Source organism: Caloenas nicobarica, chromosome 1, assembly GCF_036013445.1.
Source record: "Caloenas nicobarica isolate bCalNic1 chromosome 1, bCalNic1.hap1, whole genome shotgun sequence".
NCBI lineage: Eukaryota > Metazoa > Chordata > Aves > Columbiformes > Columbidae > Caloenas > Caloenas nicobarica.
The window spans coordinates 183,844,765-183,854,628 of NC_088245.1; the positions used below are offsets into that span (position 1 = coordinate 183,844,765).

At 44.9% G+C, this 9,864-nt stretch overlaps 1 long non-coding RNA gene across 1 annotated transcript; it reads right to left on the reverse strand.

The window, feature by feature from the left end:
* Nucleotides 1–337: 337 nt before the first annotated feature.
* On the reverse strand, nt 338–5,235 carry LOC136002913 (uncharacterized). The gene is made up of 4 exons (XR_010608020.1): nt 5,149–5,235; nt 1,336–1,482; nt 783–914; nt 338–571 (listed from the first exon to the last, which is right to left on the reverse strand). It is a non-coding gene; the product is annotated as an uncharacterized LOC136002913 (long non-coding RNA).
* Between the last annotated feature and the right edge of the window lie 4,629 nt (nt 5,236–9,864).

Here is a 9,864-nt window from a genome sequence, read left to right on the forward strand (position 1 = left end):
GTCACTTTTTTTTAAGAGCCATCATTATGCTTTCAACCTCCAAGCCTTTCAGTTTCTCTGGAGAAACAAATGAGGAAAAAAAAAAAACTTCGAAGAGCTCAGGAGGAAATGATGGGTTGTGATCATTTCCTTCTAGGAGATGAGTTGGTAAAGGATTTCCAAGAACAGACTCAAATGAGTGTGCGTTTTGTGTTCAGCAGTATTGCTGGGGAATTTACACACCTGTCACTTAATTGCCACTTCTTTTGTAAAACAGAAATGACAAACCCAAGACATTTGCTTTTATTGTTTTTTTTTTTTCTTTTTTTTCGTAATAACAAAGTACTTGACACACTTTTGAAAAGAAATAGCAGATTTCCTCCGCAGTTTGGGATTCAGCGCAGGCTGCAGTCTTCAAGGTGTAAGCAGAGTGGGTTTCCTTTGAGTCGTCACAGTATCAGATGGTGCAATGTATTATTAAAATCCAATTTAAACTTCCTACTCTAAGGTACCAGATGGCCAAACTGTGTTTGCAGTCCTGGGGCAGAGCTAGGATGGGCTTGTCACATGCTTCTGCCATTGTCACACCTGTCTAAATAGAAATTTCTAATGTCACTTTGGTTTTTAAGTCGTTGGAAACCTGTTGATCACTTCAGGTCTAACACATCTAAGTGCTTTACAGGTGTCTGTCATGATGCACAAACATTCCCGCAACTGTAGAGATCCTGCTTAATTCTTGCAAAATTGAGGTCATCCTTAGCCAAACAGTGGGGATACAACTGGGTCTGGACCTTAATATTTACCTCTTGTTCCTCTGCCCTCCTCATGAAACCATGAGAAAACAAACAGAGAAGCAGCGTGCACAAAGAGACCACATTCCCAAGGCCAGACCAGACTTCTCAGCTTGAGGTTGAACATGAGGTTGGGAGCAGCTTCTTAAACAATAAAAAGAGAGAGAAATCGAGGAGAGAAATTTCCTTTATATTCAGAGTTCAGAGGATTTCTGCCAGGAAAGTTTTTTTCTTGTATTCATCTGTATGTATTTCTTCACTTGTATTTTCTATGCTCCATTACATTCCCCATTGCTTTGTAATTGAGGATTTTAGAAGACAGGACAACTTTCGAGCTGGCATGGTAACAAGAACTAGAAAATTATACAGGACGTGGCTTGGACGGTATTTAGCCCAATGACATCATGGCTGCATTACAACCCCTCCTGAAAAAACAGCAGCCTCCAGATCACATACAGAGCAGGGCATCCTCTCCAGAGAACTGGCCTATGGTTTTCCACAGGAGAAACGGGACGGGGCAGACGTAGCTGCAATGTGACTACAGGGGAGGTGAGCATGTACTTACCTATGGTCCCATGGGCTGGAGCTCCTCCACTCTGCTCAACTGCACACGTGTCTCATCCGGGGATCAATGTGCTGACACTTTGGGCTCAGAAAGAGCACCCAAGAGCTTCATCACTGAGGGCTCCACAGCTCTGAGGGTTGTCTGCATCTTCGCCAGAGAAAATATTAAAAAAAAACCCACCCCAGGACCCTCCTGCAAGCTTTCTCTATGTATTTCCCTTAGAAAAGCAAAAATCAAGCTGGTTTCTCATCCATATGAAGGGGAAAGGAGATCCCCTGCAGGAGGGAGGAATAAGAAGTACCTCAAGCATTACACAGGTCATTGTATGGGGATTGCAAAGCACTCAAACTGTTTGGAGGCACAATCTGGCCCCCTCGCAGCTAACTCAGTGTGTTCAGTAGCATGGCAACATGACGGAGCCATCCTTCTTGAGGCTAATACTGCATGAGGAGATTAACTGCAAAAAAGCAAGCAACAATAATGGGCTCATTGAAATGCAAGGGGAGATCTGCTTTGACCACATCAAAATACCCCTTCTCCATTTCCAGCTTCTGTCCCCGCTGCTGGTGTGGGTGCCCTGCCTGTGTGCCATGGAGAAGCCCCCCTTTTCCATGGTGGTTGTCACCAGCTCCACACCTCTGACCGCAGCGTGCCCAGGGAGGGTCAGAGAGTGATGTGAGACAGTGGGATGATGGCAGAGAAGTCCCCAACCTGGCACAAAGCTGGGGCAGGAAAAGGAGAGCAGGGAGGGGGTTGTGAAGCTAGAGGCAGGTGGAAAACTGGGATTTAATTCCCAGCAGGGATTCCTGGAAAAGGCTGAGCAACACACCGCAGAGAGGAGATTCCTCTCCTACTCCCCACAGGCACCCAGAATAAGTTAAACAAGGCATCAGATGTTTCTATTTTAAGAGCAACCAGGGAGGCTGGCAACTACAAAATGGAAAGGAGGGGAGGGCAGAAGTTGTCTAGCAAAATTAGCAACACATTTCCCTCCCTGCCTTCCAGGGAGCATGCCCCCTTCCAGCAAGCTGGGGTCTGCGCAGCATAAATTATTCCTGTCTAAATTTGAGCCCGTGCTGTTGTTTCTGCCAAGTGTTTGCTCTCGAATGCCATATTTTTTAGGCACAGATGACACTGGGTGACATGTGTCATCACAGTATGCGCCCTTGAAAAATATGCGCTGTGAGATTGCACTGATGTTCTCCAGGACATGCTGCTCATGTGTGCAGAGAAAGCAGTCAGAAGGTCTCAGTCAAGAGGGTATTCATCCATCCCACCACGGCAAAGCTGAACTACTGGGGAAGATCTCTGCTGCCAAAAGTCACCAGATTCACAGATCATCACCGAACTGTGCGTGCATTTGGCTGGTACAGATAAGACCTTCGGGCACCTTCTCCCTCAGATATCTCTGCACTGCTGCTTCTCCTGTGAATGAGACCTGTCTCCTCACTGTGCTGTGTAAAGCCACAACTTCATTGTCTATCACAAGTCCCTTAACGTGCAGTAGCTGCCTCAGGTGTGCTTCTCTCGGCTCCTCCTGTGCGCCATTAGCAATTGCCTTAAGGGCAAAAGAGAGAGGCTGGATAAATATTTTACAATTATTTTCATTCTCCCTAACCCACATTCTTGTTCACGCCTTTTGTCCACATGCCACCTGCCCACACGGAGACCGGAGATCTTTGAAAAGACTGGATGATCCCTTTTCAGTCACATTCAGATTGCTAAAAGCCCAGATCCATGCAGCATGATCAACAAACCCAGTCACTCAAATATTGTCCAGGTTTATTTTGGTTGTGCCAAGTAATAGAGCTTTATGGCTGGGGATGCAGCAGCCATATTCTGTCATCAAAACAAAGATCTCTGTGCTGGACAAGCTCACCTCGCTCCTAATCAGCTGTGGTCTTTACCTATTCATAGGTGTCTGTCCACTCTAAAGCACGCAGATTAAAATAAACTGTACATTTAAAGAGAAGGCTTTGTACTCCCAAGTATGGAAAAATGTTTTAAGTTACCATCTTAAGACCCAGTGTGTCAAGGTTAGAAATGTTTTTGCTTCATTGTTCTGACACCGTATGGCCAAAGTCAACAAGAAGCTGATGCAAGGGTTTGATATATGGCAGCCCAGCACGATGTCATCTTTGGGAGGTCACAGGATTAGTGTATAAAACGGGCAGATGTGATTAACGTTAGGCACTGTATCTGTGCAGAGATGTATGGGCCTGTTGCTGTGACTACAGATGGAAAGCCAAAGTTGGATGAAGGTCAAATAGGGCACTGTGACTCTCCGAGCAGTCAAAACTTGTGACAGCCTATCCCATGTGGTGCTACCCATAGAGTAAAACCACTTCTCCCAAAATGTTTCTCACTGCCTTCAGTGTTATTGTGTTTCACAGCTTAGGTTCACCTGGCACACCTGTCTGCTCCAGCAGCAGGCAGCAAATGGAGGAGGACATCTGTGCTGGGGAATTGGTTCCTGCCATCTTCTGCTATTTTTATACGGTGGCTGTGAAAGCTTCCAAAATGAGAGGCATTACTACAATTAAACTGAATGTGTTTAAAAGCAAACTATATCACAAATTGCAGAGCAAAGCCACTTCAAATTTCCATGGGGCTTCCTAGAAAAATAGCTCCAATTAATGCTGCAAATTGTAGAGTTGTTTATATTCAGTTGACTCTGTTCAAGCAACAAATTATCTGTGTGTCATTATGAGGCCAAATTCACCCTATAATTTTTCATTTAGCCTTATTTTACAGCCTGGTCTGTTCCACTGAGCTGAGGAGCTAAGCCTGCCTGTCCTCACTCCCAGGCTTCAGAGGACTTTACAGGTGTTGCACAAAGTCACAACATCCCGTGCACAGACATTGCTCACTAGTACCAGCTTCGAGGTTCAGAGTTCGCAGCCAGAGAGCTGGGCCACCCTTCTGGCTTGGTTTGCTTCTCCCTGGACTCAGTAACCAGAAACTAAGCAGAGCTGATATTCTGGAGTCAGCTCGGAGCGGTAAAATCTGTTTCACAAGCGTGCACCAGCCTCGGACAGAATGGGGACCTTGGCTTTTGGAGGGAAAGAGCCTGATCTGTTTTCCCACTTGCCCCATGGTGTTCATGGGGAAGCAAATCCCCAGCACGCCTGCACAGGCCATCCAGGTCCCAGTGCTGTAATTGAAACCATTAACACCGCAGTGCCCTGCCACGAAAAGCAGAAGAGGTTGCACTTCATCACTAATCTTGCGGTTTCACACACAGCTACAAGTAGCATTCCCAGTAAAACAGGTGCAGGCAAATTTTTGTGTGCTTATCGTGCACCCGTGTGGGAGGTTCTCTAGGCAGGACCTTTCCCAAGCTTGGGTATTTTGGGGTAATTCAGGCCTCATAGTGATATTTCACTGCACGTTTTAGAACAAGTCAAGTCTCTGTGCCAGACACTCATTGCCACAGACACGCTGGGATTTCCGTGGAAGCTCTGATGCGGTAGGGATGAAGAGAGACAGAATATCTGTATATTACAATCTCGAATTAGGACAAATGTCCCCAGCCCTTCCATAGTGCTTTCACTTGTGCTATATAAGCAATCCCAACCTCAAAACATCAAGCTTCTCTTTTCCCTTCCCTAAACCACTGGGAGAGGCTTCCCAGAGCAGCCCAGCAGCACAGACTCCCATCACAGCACCAGCTCCAGGCACACCTTGGTGTTCAGCCCCAAGCACAGGGACACCAGAGAGATTCATTTCCACAGTAACAATTGCGCAGACCGTATATATTTATACCCTCCCACAAATGTCCTGGAGAGGAAAAGATAACATAAAAGCACCAACCAGAAAAGCAAACAGAGAAGAGCAGTGCTGTGTCCATGTGGTTCCACTTGTTCCACAGATGCCTTTTATTTTTGGTGCCTGTCCCTGTAGTTTCCAAGAAACCTCCCCCTATCCTGTTTCTATGGGGAGGTATAGCATTACACTCCAACTCTTCAGGCACAAACATTTGAGGACAGAGACAGGCCATGAGCTCAAGCCTGTATTTATAATACAAGATGTGAGCGGGGCCAGGTCACTGGAGCAGGCTGCACTTCCCTGAAAAACTACGAGACCCTCCAAGAGTCCTCAGGGCTGTCAGGGTTGGGTCTGCAGGTTTGCACCATGCAGAAGAGATGGACGGGGAGACGCATCACCTCACTGCCACCAAACACACCTCACCGCTGCCCTGAGCAAGCCAGCACCTCTCAGGAGGGTTTGACAGGGGATGGGCAAAATTCAGGTCAAATATTGAGTCTCTGCTGTTTCCCCTGTTTTGATTTCTAGTTGAAAGAATGGTAAAAGCATGTCAGGTAGCATTTGTCATTTCTACTTCTATAGGATTAAAGCATGGGTCCCTTTTGCTAGTTTAGTTTTCTCTTTACATTAAAATTTGTATACACTTCTCCTTGACAATAAGGTCCAAGTAAGACAGAGGCAGACATCAGCAAGGCATAACAGGAGCAAACCTACCCAGGAGCATTCCTGTGGGCAAAGCTTCACCTAAGTGCCTCTTTTTTTTTTTTTTTAATAAATATGTCTTAGAGACATTTCAATGTGTGGAAAAAAACTCTTAGGTTCCACTGGTCCTGCACCTTTCTCACATGAAGCCATGATCCTTTCCGGTGGCAACTAGTTGGGATGTCACAAATAAAGGATTATACCTTTGGGTGAGGCAGAGCTTCTTATGAGCCCACTGCTTAGCTATTATAGATCCTGTTCTCATGCAGGAATTACTTGCACATATGGATGTGTGCATTATTTAAGATGGAACAGCAAGACTGCAGAAGGATGGATCTTCTAGCACAGGAAAGCAGGAGTGCTAATTATTGTTCTTCCCGTGTAGCCATCCAAGGTGAGGTGTGGGAAGTGATGCATGGGGCATTATTTGATCTTCCAGATACACTTTTAAAACACACTATTCAGCAGAAGAGCCAAAGTCATTATCGAGATGTGTTTCTTACGGTTGAGTAACCAGCACTGGATTTGTGTCGATGTTTTGACAGGCTGCAGGTGTCAACCCTGCAGTCAGGTTATTCCATTTGGATATTTCTGACCTTGTGCTAAAATTTCAAGAAGAAACTGCACTTACATTTTTAATGTGCATCCTGCTGACACACCACCTTTCCCTGTGGGAGAAGCAGTGTTTGAGGAGGGGAGAGTAAGAAAGAAGATAAGTAATTCCTCTCAGTTGGATAAGCTCACTGATTTCATGTGCACAAGGTTTAAAAAAAAAAAGTCACCATTGTATGGTGTTTATTATTTCAGTGTGTGGCAAAATGTCATTTCTAAAAATAAGATCAACCTACTACAGGAAGCCACATAATTTTTATCAGGGTAATTGACAAATCAGACCTCTATCTAATGTTTCTCTTCACAGAAAATTACAGCTTTAGAGAAGAACACATTAATGCAGAGAAAGTCAAAGTGAGCACTGAAGAGCTGACAGTGCTGGCTGGAGACAGAGGTTGCTTTTCACAGATAACGCAATGTTTTACAGGCACTAAGCTGATTTGGCCCATATGACAATCAAAGTAACAATATTTATGGAGCTTAATCTGCTCTAGGACGCACAGCGGTGCAACAAAGACTGCCCTTTCACTGCACTTATCATCGAAACGTGTAATATATTCTAAAAAAACCCACAAACTTGCAGAAAGCCTCCAACCATCATGTGTTTTCCATCATTTTCCCCCCACGGTAGAAGAAGGATCTGCCACCCTGACACCAGCTAAAGCCGTTCCTGGGACCTGTTTTCCAGCATCGCCCGGGCAGAAAGCCCGCGGTGACGGCAAGCGCGTGGAGCGGCGGGTCTGCAGCCGCTGCCGATGGTCTCGGCCATGGCTCCCATCTGCCATTCCCTCTTCTCCAAAAGGGAAGCCAGACAGATGTTTTAAGAAGCTTTAAGAAAAATCCTGTCAAGAATTTGAAAGAAGAAGGAGACAGTGTGAGAGCGTGTGCGTGTCTCCAGGTTTTGGCCTGTCTCCAGCTGGCTGACAGCACGGCGCTGGCTTTCTTCTTTGTTTCCAAGCTGCAAAATAACCATAAAAACAAAAGCCTAAGTAAAGCATTAATGACTTGCTTAATTTCACTTTTTCCGTGTATTCTGGTACTTGTGCAGCCACAGAGATGTTTCACTGTGCATCTACAAATAAAGGAGGCAGAATGGCTCACCAGGCAGTCTCTGACAGAAGAGCTGGTGCAAGTTCACCAATAGTAAATAACACCCTGCTCTTTCACACCTACGACTTGCAAAAAGAAAACAAAAAAACAGACACATTTAAGTTCAGGAAGGATTAAGTGCACTCTGAAATTTTCCCTGAGCACCTGGGAGCATGATAAAATGCAAGCATTTCCAGGAATACCTGAGAAGATGGGTACATGCTGCCTTGGATTCCAAATGAAAGTCCTGTTCTTCCACAATGCTGGATGCTGCAAAATGGGACAAGGGCTGGATTTGTACTGCTCCTACTGACCTCAGGATGATCATCCTGCAGGCCAGGTCTGCTTTTTAGAAACTCTTTTCTTAAGAAAGCAAATCCCAAGAAAGGCGATAGGAAATAGTTTTTGGTTTGCTTCCTTGCTTAGCTGAATTCTGGTTAATATTTTTTAAAAATCAGTCCTGACTCACTCAAAATTAATGTTGCTATTCAGGTCTTCGTAAGCCACCACAAATGTTGCATCTTGCCCTTGACCTTCCACTTTGTAAATTCCCCATAAATTTACAAAACTAAGCGAAATTTAATTTGGTTGAGGTCTTAGCTCTGTATCTAACAGAATACATACAAGTATGCCACACCCTTTTGGTATCTGCTTTGCAAAATGCACGCACCATTTTAAGTGACACAAAAAGCCACTAACATGATTATGGTAGGCACCACAGGCAAATACCTTTTAAGGATGTTTGTATTTCTTCTACTTGCAAGTGATCACTTCTCATGGTGCTTTCCCCAAATATTCCTCATTTTCGGTCACCAAGCTGCAAGAAATCATCCGTCTTCAGAAGAAATCAGCAAAGACAGACAGACAAACTAAATCTTGACTCTGGTCCTGCTACAGAAAGGAATTGGGTTAAGAAAGCAGGATTTGACATAGCCTACTGTCCAGCTGTATTTGACACCCTGCTGGCTTTATCAGTTATGAAATGTCCATGCAAAGCCAAAAAACCCTCCTAAAGATTTTATTTGCTTTGCCATGAGTTCTTTATCCTGCAGAAGACCGAACTAAGAGCAATGCTAGATAAACTACCCAGTCTTTCCCAAGACACACCACTAGCATTTTCAGCTTCAGAGTCCACAAGAGCAGCATGATGCCCTTGCCTTTTAATTAACTTAAGCCAGAGGGAGCAAAGATCTGAGCTCCTGGGCTGTACCAGAGAGACCAGAGCTGAAGAGCTGAGGCAGAGCTGCTGCTGCTCACCATAACTCCCTCCTCACCATCAAGTCCCCATCAACGCGAAAATGAATGTGTTTACTTCCCATCAGTGGGTGAAATCAGAGCCCTCGTGCAATTTCTGTCAACAATTACTTGATCACCCTGGTTTTGTGCAGGTCTGATGATTGCTGTGCAGTGTCTCCGTCAGGGGACACTGAGAGGCTGGAAGGGATCAACCTATTGCTTAAAACCAGAATGCAACAGCTAGAAGTGTATGGTTTCCAGATCTTTTTTATTCACTTGCTAAAACTATTTTGTATTAAACAAGCTAGGCTAAGAGACGTGGCAAATTAAATGCTAAGTCAGGCCCACCTTGGCCCGCTGCTGCAGCCGTTAATCTGATTTTTGAAGCCACCAGCTTGCTGGGCAGTACGAACGCAGTTTGCTGGGTGCTCTCATGGCTGGTGGTGCAATGTAAGCACAACACTTGGAATACAATCCACCAGTGTCCCCACGCCAGATCCCATAACCTACTTCCTAGGCCTGCTGCCAGTGTTGTGCTATGAGTCACGAAGAGAAACAAACACAAGGAATGTCAAATTAAATAGGACACAACGCTTTCACAGCATTAGAAAGCAGAGCAATTGTGCTGCAGCATACAAACCTCCCTGGACTCCTCTTGGACTGCTTCTCATCTTGGTAATAAGAAACATCCCTTTAATTAGTTCCACCTAATGAAATTCATAAGCCAGGGAGTGGGAGTTTTGCTCCTGGGTAGAAACTGAAAACTTCTCTTCACTTGATCTGCCCATTTTCTGCAGCAGTCATTAGCAAATTTTATCAAATCTCTGTGTTAAACAGTAACAGCTATTGTTTGCCCAGAACACAAGTCCATTTATGAGCTGCAATACGACACATCTTGGAAATCCCAGACTGAAAGTCACTTCTCAAAAAAAAAAATTAGGACTGGCAAGAAAAAGTAGTTTCAAATTGTCAAGAACAAACAATAGAGAAACTTGTACCTGATCTTTCTGGCTGCTGAGATCAGAGAGGTTCCTTTGCCTTTGTGGGTCTGGGCAAAATAATTTACAAAATTTATTCCATCTTTCCCTACAGCAAAGGCGCATCCATTACCTCTCCAGCTGA